The sequence below is a fragment of the Protopterus annectens genome, chromosome 4.part1, assembly GCF_019279795.1.
Source record: "Protopterus annectens isolate FY-2018-M chromosome 4.part1, PAN1.0, whole genome shotgun sequence".
Lineage (NCBI taxonomy): Eukaryota > Metazoa > Chordata > Ceratodontiformes > Protopteridae > Protopterus > Protopterus annectens.
In genome coordinates this window covers 35,002,388-35,029,433 of record NC_056734.1, presented here as the reverse complement: position 1 = coordinate 35,029,433, position 27,046 = coordinate 35,002,388, and the positions used below count along the sequence as shown (strand labels likewise).

Here is a 27,046-nt window from a genome sequence, read left to right as displayed (position 1 = left end):
ACTGAATTGGCTCGGGCCGAGCAGTGGGTTATTAATGTGTGTGTTTTGTTTATCTCTCTTCTTGCAGATGGCTAACCTAACAGGACTGTGTCAGCATTGGCAGGCCATTGTGGCTCAGGTGGAGGTATTCTTCCAAGAGGTGTTGACATCCAAGGTGGTGACAGAGCAGGAGCAGGCAGCAGGTCAGAAGAGGCAATGTTCCACACTGAGAGCTACAGCTCATGGGAAAAGGCAGCATACAGTGAAGGGGGTGGTCACAGCAGAGGCATTGGCTTCAAGACAGTATGCATCCTTTTCCATATATAAAAATATTATCAAAGGACAAGCTATGTGTATTTCTAGATTGGACAATGAAGAAGTTAAATTTAGAGAAGATATCACCAAGTTTGGAGATGAGTTAATAGAGTGTGGCTACAATTATGGAGAGATACATAGAGGTATACAAGAAGGAGAAAATCTGAGAGGTGATAGGGCACAACCTTATATGTATGGTCTAAGACTGAATCAAGACAACATACCTAGAAAGAGTCATGGTAATAATGAAGTGAAAATAATACTAGAATATTCCAACAATGTATATTATATGAGCCAAATTATTAATAAGAATTGGTTTATATTGCAAGCTGATACTGAAATTAATCAGGAAATCAATAACAGACCACGACTTAGTTATAGGAACAAAAAGAACATGAGAAGACTTTTATGCCATGCTAATAAGTTCAATGAGACAGATGAAAGAGGGTTGCAGAAATGTGGTTGTTGCAATATTTGTGAAGTACTAGCACTAGATAATGAGTTTACACATCCCAAGACCAATAGGGAATACAAGTTTAAAGTCTCAGCCAATTGTGCAATAAAAACATCATTTATTTAGAGACCTGTAATTCCTGTAGCTCATTTTATATAGGTATGACTAATAGGATGTTGAGGGAATGGGTCAGGGAACATTAACAGCCATGAGGAATCATGATGTAGAAAGAAGTGCACTTGCTAAGCACTCAGCTATGTTTACTTATACACACAGATTTAGTTTTAGTGATAGAATGTTTGAGACCAAGTTTAAGACTAGGGAATTTGAAAAATTTGACAGAACAACGTGAATTAAGGTGGGTATTAGAACTGGAAGCAGATAGATTCCCTGGCCTTAATGATAGGGCTTCTATTAAGTCCTATCTAAAAGCTAGACCCCTAAAATAAATATTTTTTATATATTTTTATATATGTGTATTGTATGAATTGTATATGTTTCATTTGTCAAGTAATTGTTTATATATGTATTTAAGCTACTATGCATCAGGCTTGATTTCATATGCATATGCATTTATCTGTTTTCATACATAAATATATATATATATATATATATATATATATATATATAAAATGTATATATATACATATATATATATATATATATATATATATATATATATGTGTGTGTATCTATCGATAGCAAGAGATGTGAGTTGACTTTAAGATCTTGATTGCATTATATTATTGCTTAACTGATTAACTGAATTCACATATATATATAGAAGGATGTATTGAGTGTTTTGTACATGGTCTGAAGAAGCATTGTTGATGGGAAAGCGCTAACCTGGTATTAAATTATATTTGCTGCTTTTAGCCACCTCGTTTCTGCATTTTTTATTTTATTTATCTCTTTTCCTGCAGCTAGCTAACTTACTGGGACTGCGTCAGCATTGGCAGGCCATTGTGGCTCAGGCAGAGGAATTCTTCCAAGAGGTATTGACATCCAAGGTGGTGACAAAGCAGGAGCAGGCACCAAGTCAGAAGAGGCGATGTTCCATGCCGAGAACTACAGCTCGGGGGAAGAGATCGTAGGTTTACCCCAGGAATTATCTCTGTGTCACTGCTGGACAGAGGCACAGCAAACTAATGGGTATAGTATTCTCATCCTAAGGGGTGGTGAAAGCCACACACACTTTGGCTAGGCTTATAAATGCCCTAGGGCAGATAGCCTAGTATGAGCCTATGAACCTATGAACCTATGAACATACAGCAAAGGAGGTGGTCACAGCAGGAACATTGGCTCTGAGCTGGTCTCAAGAAATAAGCTCAGGTAATGTTTTTGCTTCATTAATTTTGGCAGGGGAGATAAGCAGTGAGGATGTGGGGGTGAGTGAAGATGAAGGGTAACTCATGAGTAGGGACCCCGTGAGAGAATGGCATGTACTAGGGTGGGCGGAGATGGAGATGGCAGACGCATCCGTGTACACTGGGGTGGATGTGAATGGGGTTAGTGCAGGGTCAGGGGATAGCATGGCATTAGTTTCAGACATAGGTCCCACATTTGGTCTTCGGCCAAGGGACTAGCTCGCCATGCAGGCATTGGGACAAGGGTCAGGAGCTGTCTTTTTGACCCCGCACATTCCATCTTCAGTGAAAGAAAAAATTTGGAAAGGGGAGAATGTCGATGTATTTGAGCTAATTGATGCAGAAGGGGTGCAGCAGTTAAAGGAGGTGGAGTTGACCAATAGTAAAGATTTGTTTGCGGCGTTGGAAGTGTTGGATAGGAAAAGGATATGTAAAATTCAGCCTATACCATGGGATAATTGGGTGATAGGTTTTATTTACTTCATGGCTGTGCATCTGGAGAAGGACTGGTCTTTGGCTTTGCCCCTTCTGGGAGGCTCAACGGTTACAGCCAGGGAATGTGTGGTTGTGGTATGATCAGTGTTTCCACAAATGGAAGGCAGTGGATCATTCGCTATGCTGGGAGGTGCATCACCCTGACATGTGGTTGGCCACTATGATGGATAGTTATGAGGGCTTTAACAGACTGGGAAACCGGGGAGATGGAGTTGGTGTGTGTTGGTCTTTCAATAGTGGCTCTTGTTCTTGCGTAGGGTGCAAATTCTCACTCGTTTGTTCACACACACACACACACACACACACACACACACACACACAAGCGCACACTTGCACCCATACACACACACACACACACACACACATTCACACATGCATTTCTGTCTATGTAGATAGATATGAATGTATAATTTGTCTTTGAATGGCCACAATATTGATATTCCAAATTTCAGTGTACTAATGTCAAAACACAGAACATCAGTATTTCATGTGTATGCTCTGATGATTACACTGGAATGGGTTAAACCAATGCCAAGTGTTATTTGCAGAAGTGAGGTCCCCTGCATCCCCATGTGTGCAACTGCACCTCAGCACCCAGTGTTAATTATATATATTTACTCTAATAGTTCACAAATGGAATTTGTTCCTACCTAGGGATTGCTGATCTCATGCAGATGATGACCATCTGTGCCCACATATTACACAGACAAACCATTCAGTAAAAACAAAGACTTGGCCAAGGTATAGCCTTCACTTTATAATACTTTAAACCTTATGCAATGGAAGCCTGTTGGATATATACAAAAGAACCTTTAAGGACAATCCATGGTTTCAAATACATGGCTTTTGGATGCCCATGACATTCTACATTTTTATCGGTACATTAAGGCTAATAAAAACAATCCCCTCCAGCTGCTAATATTTCATGTTACAGCCATTTTATGAGCTCATCAGTACAGTATATGATGATTGTTTGGCTATATTTCAGAAACACAGGTTCTTGAAATGCAGTAGGATGTTCATAAACATTAAGGTGCTTGCAAAATATCCCAAAACAACATCCAAACTAAGGTTAAAAATTACACAGATAATACACTCAGCAAACACTGCAAGAAAGACTCAGCCAAGCTGGAGCTTTTAGTGTATAATACCTTAAGCCTCCTGTTGTGGAGGCCCATATATGCAAATGACCTCTTAAGGACATTCCAGAGTTTCAGTTACATGGCTTTTGAATGCCCAAGACTTCTCACTTTTTATGGGCAAATTCAGGTCAATAAAACCAAATCTGACTAGCTGTAGACATTTCATGCTTCAGACTTTTTAGGATCTCATCAATACAACACAAATGGATTATTTGGCTATACTTTAAGAAAAAAACAGAACTTTAAATCCAACAGGATGCTCATAAACATTAAGATACCTGCAAACTATCAAAAATAACATTCAAACAAGGATTAAACATATTACACAATCAAACCATTCAGTAAAAACTACAAGAAAACCTCAGCCAAGCTAAAGCATTCACTGTAGAGATTGGGTCCTAATGTTGTAAGAGAGTAACTTATTAGCAAGGTTAGATTTATTTATTTATTTAGTTATTTAGTTATTTGACATTAGTTGACCGGGAAAGTCTAACTGAACTAGTGCCCTTTTTTTCAGCGGACGTCCACGGAGAAAAGCTCCACAGAATAAACAATATGCAATTTTACAGTTCATAGTCATTAACATTTAAATTAGAAAAAAAATATTTTGCAATGTGTATCAAGATAGGAATTCAAGGTTTTTACAAAACAAATCAACAGAACAAAGAAAATGTACCCACCAGTAGAAGAAGACAATACAATTAGAGTTAAACACACACAACCAGGTAAGGATACACATGTGAGATAAGGTACAAAAGATGAGGTCAAATGAAGATACATGAGTTTTGGTGTGGCAGGTTGGGTATAATTCAGCATTGTGAATGTTATTTTAAGATGTTAGGGAAGAAGTTAACAATAAAGAATAGTGATAATGAGGTTAGAAGGAAGGCTGTGGGAGAGAGAAACGAGAAGTTATAGCAGGTCACAGGTACGTTAGGGTTAAGATATGGACTATTCTTAGCACAGTGACAACTCCAGGAATAAAGTAGATGTTTTAGGGTTTCTTTAAATTCATGTGCATGTGTGTTAGACTATGGAATTTCTAAGTATGTGCTTTTTTTCTGGGTATCTGCCTTAACTGTGGTCATTTGTAATTAGCAATGATGTGTAATTAAAAATATGTGATTTGTTTGATTTGTGTTTAAAGATATTGGTAGCAATATAATAGAAAACTCCATTTTATATGATATACCAATCCTGGAGCTTATATATATCTATATATATATATATATATATATATATATATATATATATATGTAGATCGGATATGAGGGCACAAACCTACAAGCTGGCAGATAGAGGGGGCTTTGTCCCCTACAAAATCCTAGATAATTGAATGGGCCTGATTCTACCCCAGTCTAACTTGTGCTCTTCCACTTGGGGGGGGGTACTTCTGAGTATGGGTTATTAATTAGACTTGTAAAGTTATGTAAACTGATTGCTTAGTAATTATGTCTGAACCTATCAGTCTATGAATGAAATATCGAGTTTCAGTTGTCGATGTTTTCCTGTAACTTCAGTAGCTTGAGATTACACTTCAAGTCATTGATCACTCATGTATCAGACTTGTGTCATGAAGGTGTTTTTTTTTTTTTTTTCATTTTTCATTTTTCATACTTGCATGACTGTGGAGTTAGGATTTTAAGAGAAGAGGCTGGAAAAAAAAACAAATTTTTTTTTTTTTAATATTTGATTATTGTTTTGATGAAACTGCATTGTCCCTTCATGAAAGTTCCAGTCAGTTTTAGCTTCTTTTTTTTTAATTGTGGTATGACTTGTGTCATGAAGGTGTTTTTTATTATTGTTTTCCATACTTGCATGACTGTGGAGTTAATATTTTAAGAGAAGGGGCTGGAAGGAAAAAAAACTTTTTTTTTTTTTTAATCTTTGATTATTGTTTTGATGAAACTGCATTGTCCCTTCATGAAAGTCCAGTTTTAGCTTCTTTTGTTTTTAATCTTGGTATTTGATTTCATGAGCATGATGCCATGAGAATTGTGTTTCTGAATTATCATGGCATTGCAAAAGTGACCACACTGAAGCAGTGACATTTCTGCTTCACAAAGGAAACTGGATTCAGGACAGAAGAGACAGACTAGAATATATCATAATTATAGGGTAGTGATTTATAATTAAACAGATGAAAGCTCAAATTTGGAAATGTTCCTCTGTTATTAAGAAAGAACCCAGTCAACAAATGATATATAAATAAATTAAATAAATAAGTAAATAGTTTGGAATATAAGGCTTGTGGGAATTGTAACAATGCAATAGTAAGCTTTGCAGTCATTTTAAACTCTTGAGGTAGTTGATTGATGGAAGGGTCCCCTTTCCATTGATTAAGAATTCATATAATATAATGTCCAAGTTGAGTCCTCAGCACTTAAGATGGGTATGGGCATGAAACATGGATGAGTTTCTAGAGGTGAAGATGGCGCATTCAGGATAAATTAGCTACTTTTCATGTAGTAGTACTCACTTCTTGAACATTTTGTGATCCTGAGTGCTTTGAGTATGAAGAGGATGAAAAGTCAGATAAGAGGTTTGCTATTTATTCTTGCAGATTCTTCTGATTCATTCTGCTTATTGCAGGTAATAACCTTTAGTATACAGAAACTTCATTACCTGTTCTTTCCTTTACAAAAGGCACCTTTAAATGTAATGGATATAGAGTGGAAGTCTTTGTCTTTTTGGATATGAAATTAATGAACCTGTTTCTTCTTACAAAGTACTCTAAATCTGAATTGGTTTAAACAGCTTTTCATACCTTCATTTTTTTCTTGAAAAGATAGGAAGTGAATAATAAGTGGCTGCAGTCTTTCCCTGTGCTGGGATTCGTTAATGGATTCATAGGTGCATTCAATTGATAGTATTATAAATGGATCCATTTTAACATGGTCAGTATCCTGGCATGAAGGAATCCCACCTTGACTTTGTGCTTGCTTCCTTGTTCCAAGTCAAGCAGTGTTAAACTATTCTTGTGTCAAGGATTTTTTTGATTGTTGATCAGCTGATGGAGCTGATATGTGAAATGCAGCAAGACAATGATATAAAGTCCCATGCTCTGTAAACAAAGGAAAACATCCTGCCTAGTAGTATCCAAGCATTAAAAATTTTCTATTTCATCATACCTCCTTGCTTCCCATATCGCTGAAGCTCTTAGCTAAAGAATAAGGCACAAAGCTAAACTAATGAGAGGGACAAAGGTCCAGAATTAATGACAGATTTTAAATGGGACTTGCATACATACATTTTCTAATGTATTTGAAATCTGAAACTGAAATGTGTTTCATTATTTAATATCTTCAGTCTTCAGTGATTTGGTAGTAAATCACAAATTGTATGAAGACTAGACAAAAAATATGAGGCAAAAATCTGGACATTCTGCAAAATTCTGGAAATTTGCTAAGTATGTTGCTTCCCTGTTAGCACAATGATGTCTGCAGTAATGAAAATATTACTTGAGCATAAACTGGATCATTGCCATTGTTTGTTAAAATATACTTTTAATTGCGCACCTAACCTCAATTCCATTACTTCCAGCTGTGATTTTTTGAAATGGAAGCCCTACTACGACTGGCCTTGACTGGACAAAATTCTGAATTCTGCATCAGCAGATTTGTCCTATCATCTTTTCAATGGCCATAGCATTGATCATTTTGCTTATGTTTGAAAACGTCCAGTCTGTACATTTAACAGTCTTTCTTAAAACCATTTGAAAGGCTAAAGAGAGCCAATGGACAACATGAAATGCTTCACTGATGGAATTTGGGATTACAGTCACTTAGCATGATGATCCGGCCCTGGATTGGTGGCAGAAATGAAAATCAGATGGACTATCAAGATTGCAAGCAAGCTATCATAACAAAAAATTAATTTGAAAACAACACATTTAATTTGTTGATTTGTGCTCGCCCCTAAGAAACAAATCACTTAAATCTAGGAATGAAGAGAAGTGTGATAGCTTTGAGTATTTCAGTAAAACAGACGGAAAAAAAAATATATGAAATTAAGTGGTGTTTTCCTTCAACTCTTACAGCATGTAAAATGTACACGATATTAAAAATATGAACTGTTCTGAATATGCAATTGCTCTCAATAGAAATTTATCTGAACTGCTAAAAAAGTGAAACTGGCTTTTCAGATGCATACCCATTTACAGTGCTTAAAATTTAATGTTTTCTGAAATGTTATCTCATGTCAAAGGATTTATTACCTCATTTGGACTTTGGTCTCACTCAGTGTTATGGGACAATAGAAATAGGAATCTATTCATTCAGAATTAAAGTCAAGCAGAAAATAAATAACCCAGAACGTTTTAAATCAAAGTTCAGTGCAGTGCCTTGTTTTAAATGTATTCAGCAGACTGCAATGCTACAAAAAAGAATGGGCATAGAATTAATTTGCCTGTGAAACTGTGTAAGTACAGAATGGCCTAAAAAGGCAGATAGCTAGAATTCAGTAGTTCATTAGCTACTGGTAGTGATATGATCTGTTAAGCTAATAAGTTGTTGTTTTATATTCCACTGACCAATTAAACACATTTATTTTGCTTTACCATAATTAAGGTGCGACAAAGGGGCCAACTGTCCAAAGCACAAGATGTTAGCAGATGCAATCAGTACATGCTGATAGAGTTACAGTAAGTGTGCTTGCAGAACTATCATTCATTTATGAGGATGGGAGAATATGAAATAACGCCATATTCATACTGTGGTGTATATTGCTGTAAGTAGTTCAACAATATTTTTGGTATGTTTATTTTCCATGGTAACTTGCTGTCTGGATAGCTTGCTTGACTTACTATGTTAGCAACACTGAATGATATTTTAGGAATATTGAATGATAATGTTATATAGCTTTCAATAATGTACATTTGTAATATTCAGCTGCTACCTATTTATTGTCCTTTACACTGAGTAAATAAAGACACCAAATATGATGCTGTGACCATTTATTGAAAAAATAGGCAACAGTACTGATGCCACAATAAAATAGCATGCCAACCAGAACATTACACAGACATTAAGACCATAGCCTTATGACAGTTGGTGTAACCAAGCCCGTTGTGGCTAAAGTTTAAGGTCCAGGTGCATAACCCAAGCTGCCACTGACCTGCTTATAAAGCTGTTGTGGCTTGCCTCCCAGCTCAATCACAGCTTGCCATGGCCAAGCCTTAATACTGCAACCAACCAGCCCAGAATGAAGAGACCACTGAAACACAAGTGAGAGAAAGCAAGGATGGAAAGCCTCAAGATGTCCATGTTTAGAAAACTGGAATACAGAAGGGTAAGTCGGAGCCTCTGAGCTACAGACTATGAAGTGTGACTTTGCACAAGCAGCTCACATTTAAATAGCACTGAGGAGCACTTGCCCTGTCTATCAGATCAGCTCAACCACAATGGGGCTTAGAGGTAAGCCTTCAGTGTCCTCAAAGCTGAGTCAATAAAGACACCAGATACGACATTGCAAGCATTTGATGAATAAATAGACAATAACACTGATGCCCCAATAAAAAATAGCAGGTCAACAAGAACATAATACAGACATTTAAACCATATACCTATGCCAGCAGGTGTAACCAAGGCCATTCTGACTAAAGTTTATGGTCTGGGTGCATAACCCAAGCTGCCTCAGACCTGCTTATAAAACCCTGATGGCTTGCCTACAGGCCTAATCACAACTTGCCATGGGCAAGACTTACTACTGCAACCAACCTTCCCAGAATGATGAGGCTGCTGGAACACAACCAGGGGGAAAACAAAGGGGGACGCCACAAGGTGGCCACCAAATATGGCAAGAATTCCCCCAAGAATGGCTTCTCACCCGGGGTACTTGAATCCCATATAGGACAGAATGACCAGCCTGCCTTTCAAAAAATGTTTTGGCAGCCAATATAATGTCGAAATTAAACAAGGTGAAACCTAGACTGTTCAAGTGCACTCTATCATGGCTGAAAATATCTAGTTTGTCCAGATCATTACAATTGACTGGCCACCTGAGAGACTCTCTGGTTAAGGAAACATTTGGTCATTTCCATAGCGCTGTTCCTTCTAGCTCCTCTCCATTGTAGATGTGGCACAATTGAAGATCAAAACAAATTAAATCAGGATGCAAGGAACAAAGCCTGTGAAGGTCTGAAAGGTTTCTCACCAAAATAATTCTTTTGGGGGGCAATGTCAAATTATCCTCCCCAAAGTGAATAACCAATATCTTGGGTAACCTTATAAGTGCAACTAACATATACTAACATTTCCAAAATTACAAACATGACATTCCTAACCAACCAAACCACCAGACTGTCTAGTTATTATGTTTTAACAAATCAATGTGTCTCACCAGGTAAGTTGAGCCTTGAAGGGCTGCTGTCTTGATCATGGAGTGCCACAAGATCCAAACAAGATTGCTCCCTGCAACAGACATTCATGATGAGATTGTCTAATATAGGATAAAAAGGTATCAGGCAACCACCTTCCCATTATTTTCAGCACCTTGGTAGAGCGAACTTCCAAAGCTACATCAGAAGTATATGCTATCTTGAAAGAGTGAGAAAAATGCCCATGAGGATCCTAGCCTTGACAGAAAAGAGTCTTTACTAAAATTAAGTTACGGTCCATTAGTTTGAACTGTCTATCAGTAACTGAAGTAAACACATGACCCACCCATAAACCAACAGTGGTGATCTTACATAAAAAAGTAAACCAATGGACTGGGAAAATAACTGAAAGCCTAAATATATTCAAATGGACTTGGTGTTCTTTGCTTGTCTGGTCCATTTTGAATTTTCCCAACCAAATCAACAGGAAGTGCTTGCGAATCACCAAGTCCTCCCAGGATACAGCATTTAACAACTCAGTAGTCCTAAAATCCCTGGTATAAAGGCAAGTCAAAAAAGTTGCCCAACTGGTAAAGCTAAATATTTACAGCAGAAAGAAATGACCCTTTAACAATGGGAAGGAGAAGGCACCCAGTTGGTTTCTTATGGTCCCTAAAGGCCCCTTTTATATTTTCCCAACCATTACAGATGCTGCTTGTCACCCAGGGGCTGTAGTAATAATTAAGACTAAGGGCATGTGATAATCTACCTTGTTATCTTGCTGTGATGAGTTTGTGTCCAAGAAAAGTCTGTTTCCTCTTTGCTGGGATGCTCTATAGTAATGCCAAGTCATTGCCATGCGGCACAGAGACGTTGTTGAAAGAGGCATGGCTTGCCTTAGCTCAACACCTAACTAATGGATGACCCTTACCACATGCAGAACATAAATGGGCAAATTTACAGGATGGCTAAGGGTAGCTGCCACTGTTAAATGTCCTGCAGAATTTTCCTTCACTGTGCCGTCTACTAGTCACTTCATTCTCAGGATTGTTAAGCTTACCCAGCACTGTGCTCCATCAAATATCCAAGTGTCTATATTTCCACCTGAAGGACTTATCAGAAACCTTTAATTTTCTGTACTTCTAATCATAAGATGACCTAGCTGATCACACATTGACATGGTGTGCCTCCATAATGGTCAAAAACAAGCAAAGGCAGTGTCTGGCCAGGATCCTTTTCCACAATAGCCCCCATAAATATCCAAAACCTAAAGCCCATGTGTTCCAAGTCCTGGTCACTACTGTAGCCGAAGCTCATTTTGGAGTCGTTGCATGTGTTGTTGTCAGGGCTTTAGCTCCAGGATTATCAACATCAATTATATGCCTAATACCATCAGCATCTACTAAATCAAATATAACTAAAAAACATCCTCTATGGATCTTTTCCTTGAAGATGGATGGGATGTGAGCAGTAATGTGTGACCCATGGAAAGTGGAATTTGGTGAGCTTAATATGACCATGGGAGGCACAAACTGAGTGATGCTGACATCTGTGTCATCAGCAATGTTCTCCTTGGTGAAACAGGAGGAGCAATTCTAGACTGTTGATCAAGCAAAAACAGTAGGGAGGCTGGTATTGGGACAATCCTTCCCTGGTGACTGGTAGACAAAGTTGGAGTGGTAAAAAAAGCTTTTTTTCTAAAGAGAAATAAAAAATTCTATCCCTGCCTTTATGCGGTAGAGAATTGATACACTCCTCCAGATATTAATCTGTTGTCTGCCCTCTATCAGTAGTCCCCAAGTCTGATGTCTCCCATATAATATTACCTTCTGGTTCTGCAGACATCTCAGGTAAAACAGTAGGATTCTGTACTGTATCTGGAGCACCTTTCTTCATTCTGATCCTGGGCATCTTCAAAGGGACAGCCTGATGTGTTAGATCCTCATCTAGCAATAGCAAAATTCTTTTCCTGCTGCCCAGTCCATGGTTGGTCATTTGAAGTGCCCTGAGAGCCAACAACAAGCCCTGGTCTTCCTGAGCTATTTTCTCCATCTATTCTTAAGCACCAGAAACCACAACTTATAGTGCCAAATAGCACTAAGACCTGGATGGTTATTGTCAGATGGCACCATGATGAGATGTGACGACAAAGGATTTCCAAACCCCTGAGCCTTTGACTAGGAAGATTGATGCTGCACAAACAATTCATACTTAAATATCCATGAGGAGCCCTTGACATGCCTTCCAGATCAGTGTGAGGACAATGGAGCTTAGAGGTAAGCCTTTCTTGGAATGTTAATGGTCTGGGTATTACCATCAAAGGGAGAAAAGTATGGAATAGGCTAGTGAGAGAATAGGATGTAATCATTTGTACAGGAAACAAAGTTAATCAAAGAGTAACTCAAACAAGTAAAATACATAGATATTATTAACCACTTTAACTACTAGAGTGTGCTAAAAAACATTTTACTTTTATTTTAATACAAATGGTTTTATTTAAGTTATTTAAGTTATCCAAGATACCACGGTGGTGGTGCTGTGGTAGCATTGTCGCCTCACAGTAAGACGCTGTCCGGTTCGATTCTCAGCCAGAGCGTCTTCTGCGTGGAGACATGCATGAATGGGTGTACCTTTGTTGAAGGTTGTGCATCAGGGTTGGTAACTCACCACGTAAAAATCAACTACCAATCATTAGCGGACCAGAGTTCCACGGTGGTGACCTCTAACTGGAAAAAGCCGAAAGACACAATAACATTTAAGTTATCCAAGGATATTTAAGCATTTTATGGTTTTATAAATTCATGTGATATATTTTTTAAGTTTGCAAAATGTATATCATGTTTTTTTTTAATATTTATGAACATTTTATACAAAGTTATATGGTTAGTAGTGTTTTTTTCTGCATGCAAGGTTTTAACATGAATATTGATGAGGATTAATGTTTTAAATTGGATGTTTTTTATTGGATAATTAACCTCCTAGAGGATTATAAAAGGCATTAATTGTTCTCTGACCCACATCTGATGAAGTGATTCAAACAAAAACGCTGGTTTTAATGTGTGCATTTATTTGCTTTTGTGCTTAAATTAAAGTTGGATTTTAAAAGAATTCTGGCTAATTCTTGGTCCTATGGTGCCTTGGATTGTCTTACTAGTTTTTTTTGGTACCTGGTGGCTGTTTTTTTGAATTTTCATGGTTTATATTGGCCATGGACTGTGAATCTAGCTTGGAGAAAGAAGGGAGGAGTGGCAGTGATGACGTCAGACTGACAAGAAAGCTGATCGTCCTGCTAACCCAACTGATTGATCTTTTCACTCCTCTCTGCCAATTGATGGTGGAAATGATCAGAGGAGGACAGGCTGGGTGGAACCAAGAAGCCCAGAGCCAGAACGGATCAAAATGGCGTGAAAAAAATGGGAATAATGGAGATTCTAGTCAAACAGACATTTCTCTTAACAACAAGCAAAACGGAGCTAATATTAACAAATTTTTACTGACCCCAGCCATTTTGAGGGGTGACCAGGGTTCTACCAGTGGCAGGAACCTTTGCCTGCAGGACAGAACCCAAGGACTTATGCTTCAGCTTTAAACACTGGGAATGTGGACTTAAAAGACTGGTTACAAGTGAGCTTTTCAGCTAAATTTAAGGACAATAATGTCAGCAAAACAGGTACTACTTTACAAACTAATGACTCTTATAGAGTAAAATTAACTAAAACGTCCAAACTTTTATTAAAGTATAGGACACTTGATATAGAAAATGCATATATGAGACAATGTATTATGGAAGAGATTGTGCCTAAGGGTCTGAGGGTTTGTAAATACCCAAACAATGTATTACCTGACAGTGTATATCACAAAGAACTTTTGGAAATATTTAACAGATGTGGGTTAGAAATTTTAAAAGCCATGGTTAAAGACAATGATAGGCAGAAAGAAGTGATTAATAAGGACATTGATGCTTTGAATGAAGAAATTAAAAATGATTTAATTTTCACGATTCCTGATGAAAAAGAAAAATATTTTGTCTTAAGGAATGAGGTTGACTCTAAATGTGAAGATTTAATAAAGAGGAAAACCAAAAAAATTAGAAAGGGACCTTTATGAATATCAGCACAACACTAGTTACCCTAAACCCAGAATAAATGACAGAACTGACTATGTTAGGAATTATGAATGAATGTGAATAATGGCATGGATGAGAACGGTCAAGACAGAGTACAGGTAGGTGAACACGTTAATGAACCAGATGGGTTTAATGAAGGTGAACCTCTAAGAAGATTTGAAAGAATCAGAAAACAGAATGGTAATTAATACCAACAGCAACATTTTCAGAGAGGTGGAAGAAGGGGGAGGGGGTATTAGAACTGGTTAACACACCCCACCCTGACTTAGATGAACATAGTGACCCTATTAAGCAGGATGAAAATAATATGTATAAGTTTTCAAAGGATGGTTACTGCATTTACAATTTTAGTCAAATTGAACTAAAAGATGAACACTTCAGTCTGTTGTCAAAAGGTATGAAATTTATTTCCCAGAGAAAAGATGATTTAACTAAAACATTAATTGATGTGAAATTATTCACCAGAAAATTTAATTTGGGCTCAATGTTTGACCAAATGAACTACATTAACAGGCCCATTAGGAGAAAAAGTACCATCAACCCACCTTTACATCCCCAGATCTGTAATTGTGAACGGATTTTAGAAACTGAAATCAGAAAAGCTATGCCAAAAGTTAAATATAAAAACAACATAAGTACAAATGAAGAAGTTATACTGGATGAGCTCAGATTGAATAATAACATAAGGGTGATGAAACCTGACAAAGGTGAGGGAACAGTACTAATGGAAACTGTAATATATGAAGGAAAGATGAACGAAATACTTATGGACACAGACAAGTATGAAAGTGTATCAAGAAATCAAGTAAATATTTCTTACAGTAGAATAGATGGAGTTCTTTCTGACCTTTTAATGGAAGGGTTAATAGACGTCAGTACCTACAACTATCTTAAAGTTGAGAAACCTAAGATCCCCAACAATCGTTTGGACACCCAAAACTCATAAAAATGAAACTGACCCTCCACTGAGACCGATTGTCTCAGCTGAGGGGTCCAAAACACTACCTTTAGCCAAATTGGTAGATTCTAAGTTAAAAAATATTTGGTTAAAAAAGAAAAATATTTTAAAAGATTCCTGGGATCTACTTAGGAATATACATAACGGTTTGTTCAACAAAGATTTAACATTCATTACAATTGACATCATTGACCTCTTCACATGATTCCCCACTCTGAAGGAATGCAGAAGTTAGAAGAAATTGTATTTGAGGAAAGAGAAATGTCACAGGCAGACAGGTTGGTGTGCCTTAACATGATGGAATTAGTTTTAAAATACAATTTCATTTATTTCAAAGGAGAATTGTACCAACAGTTTAGAGGGGTGGCGATGGGAGCTGTATGCGCGCCCACCTATGCTAATTTAATTTTAGCTAAATGGGAAGAAAAATATGTTCTGGACTCCATGTATAAAGATTGTTGGACCCTCTACAAAAGGTTCCAGGATGACATCTGCATTTTTTGGGTGGACAATAAGAATAGAATTCAGGAATTTGTTGATTTTATACATACCACCACCCCATTTCTCAAATTCACCTTCAACGTTTCTGACGGAAAACTACAATACTTAGATATAGAAATATATAAAGAAAGTAACAGGTTCAATTCAATGGTGCATAGAAAAAACACCTTTGCTTTGCACTATAACAGGGCTCATCCTTCTCATTGCGAGAGAAATATAGTAAAAGGGCAGTATGTAAAGGCAAGTCGTATGACCTCTGACACCAAAGACTTTGTGAATGAGTGCAATTTTCTCCAGGGATTGTTTTCAGCAAGGGGCTATGCAAAAGAGTTCCTTGAAGAAATTACAAAACAAGTACAGGAAGGACTCAAATGGCCTTATTTATTTAGCTCTGTGTGAGGTATGTCATTCTTTTTTACGTGGGCAAAACTGAATGTAAGCTAAAAAAAAGGATATACGAACATCTATATGATATGCAAAACAGGAAGGAAACAAATGCCCTTTTTAAACATTCTTTAATACGTGTCAGTGCTAATTATTCTTTCTTTGTGTTGGAAGGGGTCAAAAAAGATGTTAGAGTGGGACAATGGGAAGAGAAAATAGAATATAAAGAGCTCAGGTGACAAATAACACTTCAAGCTACATCCCCTCCAGGTTTAAATGAGAATCTCTCTCTTGTACCCCTGTTGAAACTAAGGGCAGCTAAATTATAGGATTATATAACAAGGTACTAGCTGTAGGATTATATAACAAGGTACTAGCTGCTCGTGTATTTGATGCTTTTCCTTTCCTTTCACATTTTAATGCAATTTTAACTTTAACCACTAGAGTGTGCTAAAAAAATTACTTTTATTTTAATACAAATGGTTTTATTTAAGTTATCCAAGATATTTAAGCATTTTATGGTTTTATAAATTCATGTCATGTATTTTTTAAGTTTGCAAAATGTATATCATGTTTTTTAATGTTTATGAACATTTTATACAAAGTTTTATGGTTAGTAGTGTTTCTGCATGCAAGGTTTTAACATGAATATTGATGAGGATTAATGATGCTTTAAATTGGGTGGTTTTTATTGGATAATTAACCTACTAGAGGATTATAAAAGGCATTCATTGTTCTCTGACCCACATCTGATGAAGTGATTCAAACAAAAACGCTGGTTTTAATGTGTGCGTTTATGTGCTTTTGTGCTTAAATTAAAGTTGGATTTTAAAAGAATTCCGGCTGATTCTTGGTCCTGCGGTGCCTTGGATTGTCTTACTAGTTTCGTTTGGTACCTGGTGGCTGTTTTTTCGAAGATATTATTAAAACTCACAGAAGTGGTATAACTAAGAAAAGTTTTAGGGATTTAGCTTGAATTCATTATTGCCTACCTTTTGGAAAGATTAATTCCTGGAATGATGCTGAGGGGAGATGGGTAATACTTTGCAATCCCTATTACTGATGTTTCTCTTGAGTTTTGACTATGGCCCTAATAGTTACACCTTATTATTTCTTTATTTCTTAAAACGTTATTATCTGTTATTGCTAGAAGAAACCCATGTTGGATCCCTGAGTTGTGAAATTTTAGGTAAAATTGAAGAAACTTTGCTTCAAAATAAATATCTTTTATAGTAGTTCCTGAAGTGCTAGCTCAGTGATCATATATTCATGGTGGCCAGTTGAAAGAAGAACAAGAACAATGCATTCACTAGAAGAGAGGATAGGTGCTTTGCAGAAAAAGCCTTTGAGGAATGGCTGTGATAAAGATCACCTCAGATCCAAAATGTAGGTGCAACAAGCAGGAGCCTAATTCAAGTATATATGTAAAGTCACTTTTGTAAGGCTTTGCTGAGTAGCTGATACCATACTAGTCGATGAAGATATACTGGTTAATACAAACACAGTGACACGTGAAAAATGGCAGACTAATTATGGCAGTAAACATTCCTAGGGGAGAATATACAAATCATAAGGAGGTAATTACACTTGTAGTTCCTTCTCTAGACTCCACGGGCAGCATATTGTCAAGACTGAGAGTGAATTTTGCTGTATTTGGATTGTATTTTTTTTCCAGTTATAATGAGCTTATAATTTTGATAATGAAACATTTGTTATACAACTTGTAGACTTGATCGTTGAACTTTCCAACTGATCATGGTATGACCGAATGTGCAGCTTTTTTTTCCACTTTTGCTGAAGAATGCCTTAGTAACCTCTATTCTCAGAAATTACCACTGTGTCCCAATATATTTGCTAATGTATACTTTTTCCTTGGAGTTCCCTTTTTGGGTATGGTTATCAAGAAAGTTGTTTACAGGCAGATTTAATCATGTTTAACAGAGAATGGGCTAATAAACTCATATCAACCTGATCTTTACTCCTTGTGCAGAGACTGCCCTTATTAGATTAGTTATGAATAATACAGCAATAGGTGACTTTGTTAATTCTGTTTTTGGCTGCATCCATCTACAGTATATGATACTTTGGATCATGGCATTCAGAATGAGTGACAATGATCTTATTGCAGCATTGTATATACTATTATATACTGGTCCTATACCTTCCTTTCCAGTCATACACACAGGGCAGTTGGGGATAATAATTCTTCTTCTTACTCTTACCTCAGTAATTGTGGAACACTACACCATTTGTGTGAGATACCCCGACATTTGTGTGGAATACCACAGCATTTGATTCTGTGTTCATTCCTCTTCTTGATGTGTGTGCTGCCTCCTGGAGATCATATCTTGATGATACCCTAGTTTTCATCTGATTCCCTTGGGAAGTAATGGCAAGCAGGTTTTCTTTATTTATCTTTTACTGACAGGGTTAGTCTCCCTCTTCCCAGGAGAAATCCAATGTGGCATTTACACTTACTAGGGGATATTTTAGAAGCAGCAGAAACATTCTCCTACACTTTTTTGTAAGTGCCGTGGGATGTTTTGCATCCACCAGGGGTTACCACCAATTCAGGCAGACAGAGCCACAGTTTAACCTCCAATCCCAAGGATGGCTCATTCAGCACTGTAGAGCCCCCTCATGTTACATTTCAGTGTCAGTAGCTGGAACTGAATCCAGCCACCTGAGTTGGGAATTGAGCCCACAGCCTTCTGGTCTTCTATCAACAATGATGAGTGTGCTAACTTTTGACATTAACTATTTAGTGAATTATTCAGAAGGCATTTTTGTGGCTTTCTAATAAACTGATTGAAAATTAACATGTCAAAAACAGTAGCTCTGATTTTAAACACCACCACAAGAACTGCTTCTACCTTGCCACTCCCAACTTTTTTCTTTTGGTGGCAACAGACTGAAATAAATGACAAAACTGTGCAACCTTGGTTCTGTCCTCATTAAGCAGCTGACATTTATGAAACATCTGTAAGCTGCAACAAGCACCTTGTTATCGTCTGAGACATATCATCAGGATTAATTAAGCATTTTTATACCATCTGATGATATCTCTGTTGTCATCCATGTATACTTTACTTTTATCTTTACTGCTGCAGTGCCCTTTCACTCGAGCTCCTCAGCCCTAAGGTTGATCTGTTATGGCTAGTGTAAAATGTGGCCACGTACAGACATTAGCAGCATGCCACCCCTTCTCTACTCAGAAGACTACACTGATTCCTTATCCCATTTATGTAGTAATCAAAATCACTCCGTTGATTTTCTTATACTTTTGTGGAATACGCTGCTGTTAAATTGAAGGTGATAATTGTCTTTTAATGACTTCTATTGGGTATTGTAGTGTGCCAGACTGAGGCTGCTTGTAGTTTCAAGGGCATGTCTAAAATCATTTGACAGATACATCTCCATACTGCTAGAATCTGCTGTCTCACTGACATAGATAGTGCTGTGCACTGACTGCCTCAATAGTACCTTAGAATCATACTGCTTTGACCCGGCTTTTGTCTCAAAAAAGTGATTCTTTATTGATTAACTTTTTTTATATATGCATATTGTACTTTTTAGTAAACATTTGTCAGTCGCCAAGTATTTTAGCTCAAAATTATCTTCCAGCAGTCACTTCCTGCCTGCTGAACTGCTGCACAACATTGTCACGGAGCTCAAAACCAAAAAAAGTATAAATATGAAAAAAAAATCTCTTAAACTGAATAGGTGAAGCAGCTTTTTTTTCCTATTTGTTGAGACAGAATCATTCCCTCATATTTAAACAGCTTAATCATAGTACAAAATACACTGGCTTCAATGCAGCTTCTAATTCACCATGGAACAAAGCTCTCTCTACAACCTTCATTTCATTCACTGTAGGACTGAAAGAGACATAGTAGCCTACATAACTAGAAATGCAGACATGAAATAACAGTCAGAATAATTTGATCTGCAGATGTGAATGGGTTTATAAATTATAATTTGAGTTTGAAGTTCAGAAGACTTTTCTGGGTTTTAAGATGATCTTTACCCATTTCATTCTAAGCTTGATGTTTAGTAAGAAAATTTGATTTGTTAGAATTTAGCTTTTTTTCATAACTTTATGTGTTGCTAACCTCTTCTTTTCTACAACCTTGGTCATGCAGATTAAAATGCAACCACCTCACAGACCTTTACATTTAATACTGCAATTTTTTTACACATTGTCATAGTTTGCACCTCTGTCAATATTTAACTCTTGATCTTTTTCTCTTCTTCCACTCATGTTCCCCCTCTTCTACACATGACCTACCTTAACTACTTCCTTCTTCACTGCAATATCCATATTTGACAACTGCTATTTATCACACTTGCCTATACAGCTAGTCTACATTGAGTCTGGAATCACTATATTTCAAAAATTATTTGTACTCACAGATGGCCTGCTATAATCTTTGTGTGTTTTTCTTTCACTAAATTTTGAAGCTTTTCCTGTGGGCCTCTGCAGAAAATAGGCCTTGCGTGACCAAATCAGATCTTCTCAGTAACCAATTGCAAATAACTAGTTAAATAAATAAGCAAATAAATAAATAAACACATGAAATGCCACTGTGTAGTGAGGAAGAGCTGTTAGAGATGGAAGCCCTAAAAACAGGTTAATCTCCTTCTGGCCATTAGAGGACTGAGACGTCGGCTGTTGCATTGTACAAATGGCTTATTTCTTGACTAATACAAGATAGATGTCATACTTGGGTCTTTGACATGAAGATGTTCATGAAGAGGCTTGTCAGCCAAGTTACCTTCTTCCTCTCTACAGAGATGCATTCCCTGCTTGTTGTATTCCTTTCCATTCTAGCACTTAAAAAACATAAACATAATAATTTCTCCAAATGTTCTCAGTGCAACCTTCAGAGCAGTGGGTAATGATGTGCACCATTAAGCAGACACTTAACCAGGTTTTAAAATATATTATCCAGAATGTTATCTGAAATGTTTAAAAAGGTTGGGCAACCATTTGAGATGTTTGGAACCATTAGAGCAAATAATGAAACATAGGGACTTAATAGCTGAAAACAAAACAGATTTACATATGCCAAGTCCGAGATGGCCATTTCCCAAAATATGTCCTTTTCTCTGAGGCATGGCAATCTCAAAGGTGGTATGCATAAGTTAAGGGGATGTAGGGGGCTTGCTCCCCTGCAAAAAGGAAGTTAAAGGAGAAGAACAATGTTAGAGATTCACTCTTCACCTGGGTTTTCAATCTTTTTTTTTTTCAGTCTGCACTCAACATTACAATTCCCATATTTCAATAGGGAACCTAAAAGTTCTGCTAAATTTTATATCTATGAAAAAGGCTTCTTTCTAGATAGGATGACAGTTTGAAGACCACTGGCAATCACTGCTTATTCTCATATAGGCTGAAGAAGACTACACCAAACCTTTTCATAGTACATGTCAACATAAGTAAGATGATTTATGAGCTGGAGCATGATTCATGTTTAAACTGCTAGAAAATAATGGGTTTGATCCTAATTTTATGTGATAAATAAAATGTTCTTATGTTGGCTCTTTGGCTAGATTAATTACTGACTAGGCTTTGAGTTCTTCTTTCTAAACGATAAGTCATGTCCACCAGCGAGTACCCTATATCACACCTATTATTTCCTTCTGGTCATGAAGTTTATTTCCAGGGTTTTACAATGTGCTTTGATAGGACAGAAGATCACTGTATCTCTTGATATTAAGTTTGTACATTTCTTTGTTGATGACTGGAGCTCCAGTGATGAGAGACCTTAGCAGCTGCTTTGACAACACTGACAAGATTATGCAGATTTTTAGAGACATATATTGAATTTGTAACACATTATAAAGACTGTGCATGTGGAAATGAATAAATTCCCAATAGATGGCCAACACTGTTTCCAAAAAGTCAATAATAAACCAAAGTGCCTGTGTTTTATGGTTAGAATCTCAATGACAGAGTTGGTTAATGATAGCTATGGCACATTACATTCCTAAGTAAACTTCTTACATAAATATTGGGATAAACCTCACATATCCTTTAATTCACGGATATCTTTGTAAATGATAATACATTGTTACTGCTCTTTCATTATTTCATGCACCCACATTGCTGTTACACCAACTGTCAGAATTATTAGCAAACTACAAGCCTTGTGCAGGGATATGTCTAGGTTACTAAAAAGGCTAGAATTACAGGAGTTAAACTGTACAGTCCTAACCCTAATAAAGAATGGCATCTACTGAATTGTTTACTCTCTCATTTAACTTAAGCTGCTATGGAGAGTCAATTTCACCATCAGTATAGCCCCCTTACCACATTATAACCACTTGCATTATCCCATTATCACCCATGATAGTCACAGTACTTACTTACAGGAACTGGACTCACTCAGTATTAAACCTAAAACCATCATTCTGTGTAACTTAACAATCCAACTGTAGACTGGGAAACCTCTCCAACACTTGTTCACAAACATAGAGATTCCTGGACTTAAAACTGAAACCTGAAATCCCAACATAGCCTAGAATCTTTAGAAATGTCTCCAGTACATGCTTCATACTTCTAAGTGATCATTACAACTTTTAAATGCCCAAAATCCATTAAACTCCATTGAGTTTTCAACAACATACACCATTAATTTGTATGCCATCAACTGCATGGAAAAAGCTGTACCATGTAGGAACAGGTGTAGAGCTAACCCCAAATACAAACCTGCCTGTTGTGATCACAAGATAAACAAGCTTTACAATAAAAGGAAGAGAATCATAGCTAAATATCAGAAGAATAACCCTCATCAAGCTAGATCTATCATCTCTAAAATTAATAAGCAGCTCAGAAGCTTAATTAAAACTACCAAAGCCATGTCTGAGGCAAAGAAATCAACACATGCCAACGATAATAAAAAAACCCTTCTTTAGCCTTGTCCACAACCTCAAGCAACTCTATACACCAATGTGCCAAGCTGATTGTGAGTGACACCACTGAAACTAAAGCTGAAGACATAGCAAACGTGCTAGCTGATAAATTCAGCTTCAACTTCCCCCTTCATTCACCCGCATATTATTTCACAAGCTATTCCAGAAACTGATACGTCCCCTCCCACCTTAACACAAGACTAAGTCTAGAATGCTCTGTCAGAGGCCATGTATACTGACTGCATCAATAGGCCCAAACAATATCCTAGTATGTATCCTAAATAGCATGGTGCATGACTTATCTACACCAGTAACATGTTCAATCTCAGCCACTACACAGACTTTGTAGCAAGAGAATGGAGGACAGCAATGGTCATACCCCTGGAAAAGGGAAGGCCATCCACTGATGCCTTAATTACTGACTCATAAATCTGGCTAGTCTCATTTGTAAGGCCACAGAAACACTTCATGGAATTTATTAATAAGGACATTGTGAACCATCAAATGCTGGACCCATCTCAGTTTGGATTCTAAAAAAGGCAGTTCTTGCTTACTCATCTGAATAGACTTTGTTGAAAAGGTTACAAATGCAATGGATGAAGGTAAGATGCTACATGCCACATAGCAGATTGGATCAAAGCTTTTGATCCAATACTTCACTCAGGTATAGCAGAGAAGCTTACCCAATTGGAAACAGACCTCTATATCACCCATTGTCTCACAGATAACACTCAATAGACTGAGACAGTGGAAATAACCTCCACAATAAGACCAGTCTCAGTGGTCTTGGTACAAGGATATCTACGGTTTGATATCTACTTCACTGAGGTAAAGGCAAGCAACAAGGGTCTTTTGCTGACAGAGTTTGCAGATGACTGCAAATTAGGAGCAGTCACTGAAACCCCAGATGACTCAGCTATTCTGCACGAAGGCTTGTCTCAAACAAATAGCTGGTGCCAACTTGTTCCAAACAAATAACTGGTGCCAGAGCTATGTGCTAAAACTAAATGCCAAAAAGCGCATTATTATGTACTTTGAGATACTCAGGACCCCAAGAAATTATCACTTTGACAACACATGCCTAATAGACAACCCATAGTTCAGGACTTAGGAACATTGGTTGACTGTAGCCTAACATTTGACAAATGTGTCCTCAGTGGAAATAAAGTCCTTCTATACTCCATATTTTATAAGCAAAAGAATGGCTTCCAAGTGCAAGGATGTCATTGTTCCCCTTTACTGTTATCATATGCAACAACTGGAATACCCACAGAAGTTCCTCAGAAATAGAATACAAGCCTAAAACATAAGTCCCATATGGATTGCCTCAGAGTGTTGTCACTGTGTTGGTATACTACTGACTGCTGAGATGGGACCACTAATCTGGAACAGCTCCCTCACCATAAAAAACAAAGTTCATCTCTGTCCCTATTTGCATAACCTGGATCTATGGATGGGAATGAGGACATTTACTCCAGCAGTACCCCCCCCCCCCGTATGCCTTATGGACAGAGGCAGCACCTAAATGCTCTTCCTATAATATAGCAGCTATAAATACTGAATAGTATTCCCTAGAAATAGCCACCATCTAAGCCAGCACTAAACAAAATCCTATGGGTAGTATATAAATATAGACTATGGAACTAGGTATGGGTAATATTGACTAACTGGATAATCTGCTAGGCTTAAAATGGCCTTCAAGGACAGTTAGCCTAGTATTCACTTATGATTGAGATGATACAATGCATAGAAGTGCAAGTAAAAACATTTGGAGTCCTCATCCTCTTGAGGTAGTCGCAATCAAAGTAATCAAGTATGGCTCTGGGTTTGCATAATGGTTATTGTGTTTTCCTCACAGGCAAGAGGTAGAGAATTTGATTAGCACTAAGGATAAGTTGGCTAGGTTTAAAATGGTCAACAAGGTTAGCTAGTACTTACCTATGAACCAATAAGCAAATGCATTTCAAGTAAATACAGTAATTCCATGAAGAACATATCAATGACATGGCACAGTGAGTTGCAGCAAGGCTTCAGTAGGCTTTAGCATATACAAACACATAAAGTACTACATATGCCAAAGTAGATGGATATGTTCAGCAGCCTATTCTCCACAAATCACAATTCCTACAAGTTATAATTGACAAACTGCTTCCTGGGATTTAGTATGTGAGATGGAATTGTGGAAATAATGAGGTCATTCACTTTCATATGCATGTACTAGAATAGCCCTATAATTAGAGATTTTTGAGAATATTATGCAGATGGTCTGCAAAAAAAATAAATAAATAAATCACTGGATGAGTTAGTCTATTCTGTATCTCTTCTCAACTGAATATGGACTTTCATAGTTCTTTTTTTCATTTGCATCATGTGATTTGAATGTATACGTAATAAAACATGGAAGAACATTGTTATCTCAGGATTCTTTAATTAAAACAATGAGTAAAAATAGTCAAACAGGAAAACCAAATGGTTAAAAAACACAAAAAGAAAAATCTAGCAAAGCTAGACTTTCCACTGTGTAATACCTTAAACATCTTGTAATAGAGGCAACATGGGATATATGCAAATTACCCTTTAAGGATATCAGGTGTTTCAGCTAAATGGCAATTCTGACTGTTCTGTCTTTTTCTTTTACTTTTACAGTCTATTTATGGACAATTTCAGGCCAATAAAGCCAAACCCCTATAGCTGTGGACATGCATGTTTCTGCCTTCTTATGGCATCATCAGCATGGCATAAGAGGAATGTTTGACTTTTAGAAACACAAGGTTGGTGTACCCAACTGATATCAATAAACATTAGGGTGTATACAAAATATCCTAACTAACAAACTAAAACAATGAGTAAAAAGGTCACACAGGAAAACCAATTGGTTAAAAAAAACACAAAAAGAAAAATCTAGCAAAGCTAGGCCTTCCACTGTGTGATACCTTAAACCTCTTGTACACAGCTAGAGGGTTTGGCTTTATTGGCCTGAAATTGTCCATAAATAGACTTAAAAGTAAAAGTAAAGGATATAAGAAGGCAGAAACATGCATGTCCACAACTAGAGGGTTTGGCTTTATTGGCCTGAAATTATCTATAAATAGATTTAAAAGTAAAAGAAAAAGTTGTGGACATTAGTATTGTCATTTAGTGTAAACACTTGATATCCTTAAAGGGTAATTTGCATATATCCCATGTTGCCTCTGTTACTAGAGGTTTAAGGATTCTTTTGTTACACAGCTCAGGATGGGCACTACCCGGATCAGAATGGTTTGCTAGGCCTCATGCGTAATTATTATGTAAAGGATATAGCAGCTGTGAACAAAATAATAGAGAAAATGTCTATTTAGACTACATGAAATAATACATCTCCATAAATGGGGTTCTCAGTTTTTGACCCTTGGCTAAGGTTGCTTAGATAGTGGTATAATCCTTTGCTTGGTACTTATAGCTTTTGCTTTGCTAAGCCATTCTTTGAGGCCGCTACTTCAATGTTTACATGTAAACATTTTGTATATGTCAGATAGTATCTGTCTCTATTTATTTGCAGATCAAGTTGTGCAAATTGATGTGCATCTTCCTGTCAAGGTATTGCCCTTTACAATAAAATGCTACATTCTTTTTCTTTAATGTAATGAATGTTATATAAAATAAAATAAACAAGTATGAAGTGAGGGGATTATCTCCCTCACTGCTTTTTGATGTTCTTTGTCCCTTGCATCAAATTAACATATATAGTCTACTTTAATGTCAGAGAGCATTAGAGTAAATTAAAAACTTTATTCCTTCAACTCCATTTAATGGAATGGTCTTGATCTGTCAGTATTTGATAAATAGAGACTTCAGGATACAACGAAAACTCCCCATTCCCAGAGGAACCAACATATTTCCAAAATCCAGTGTTCTCATACAAGAAGAAAGTTTCAAGGTTACTAACAATTCAATTAAAACATTTTTATGAAAGTAGTGCAGTCAAGCTTTAACTTAAGCCATATCCATGTAGTTTGGGAAACAACATTAATAATGAACCTATAAGGTCAATCACTGACATGTTTGTGCATTGTATAATGCAATGAATAACTGTAAATGATGATGTATTAGTGTTT

General features: G+C 36.9%; 1 protein-coding gene across 1 annotated transcript in view; it reads right to left on the bottom strand.

The window, feature by feature from the left end:
* Window positions 1–27,046, bottom strand: part of LOC122800743 (maltase-glucoamylase, intestinal-like) — a 1,506,799-nt gene that overhangs the window by 816,106 nt on the left and 663,647 nt on the right. The gene's annotated exons all lie outside the window — the stretch shown is intronic.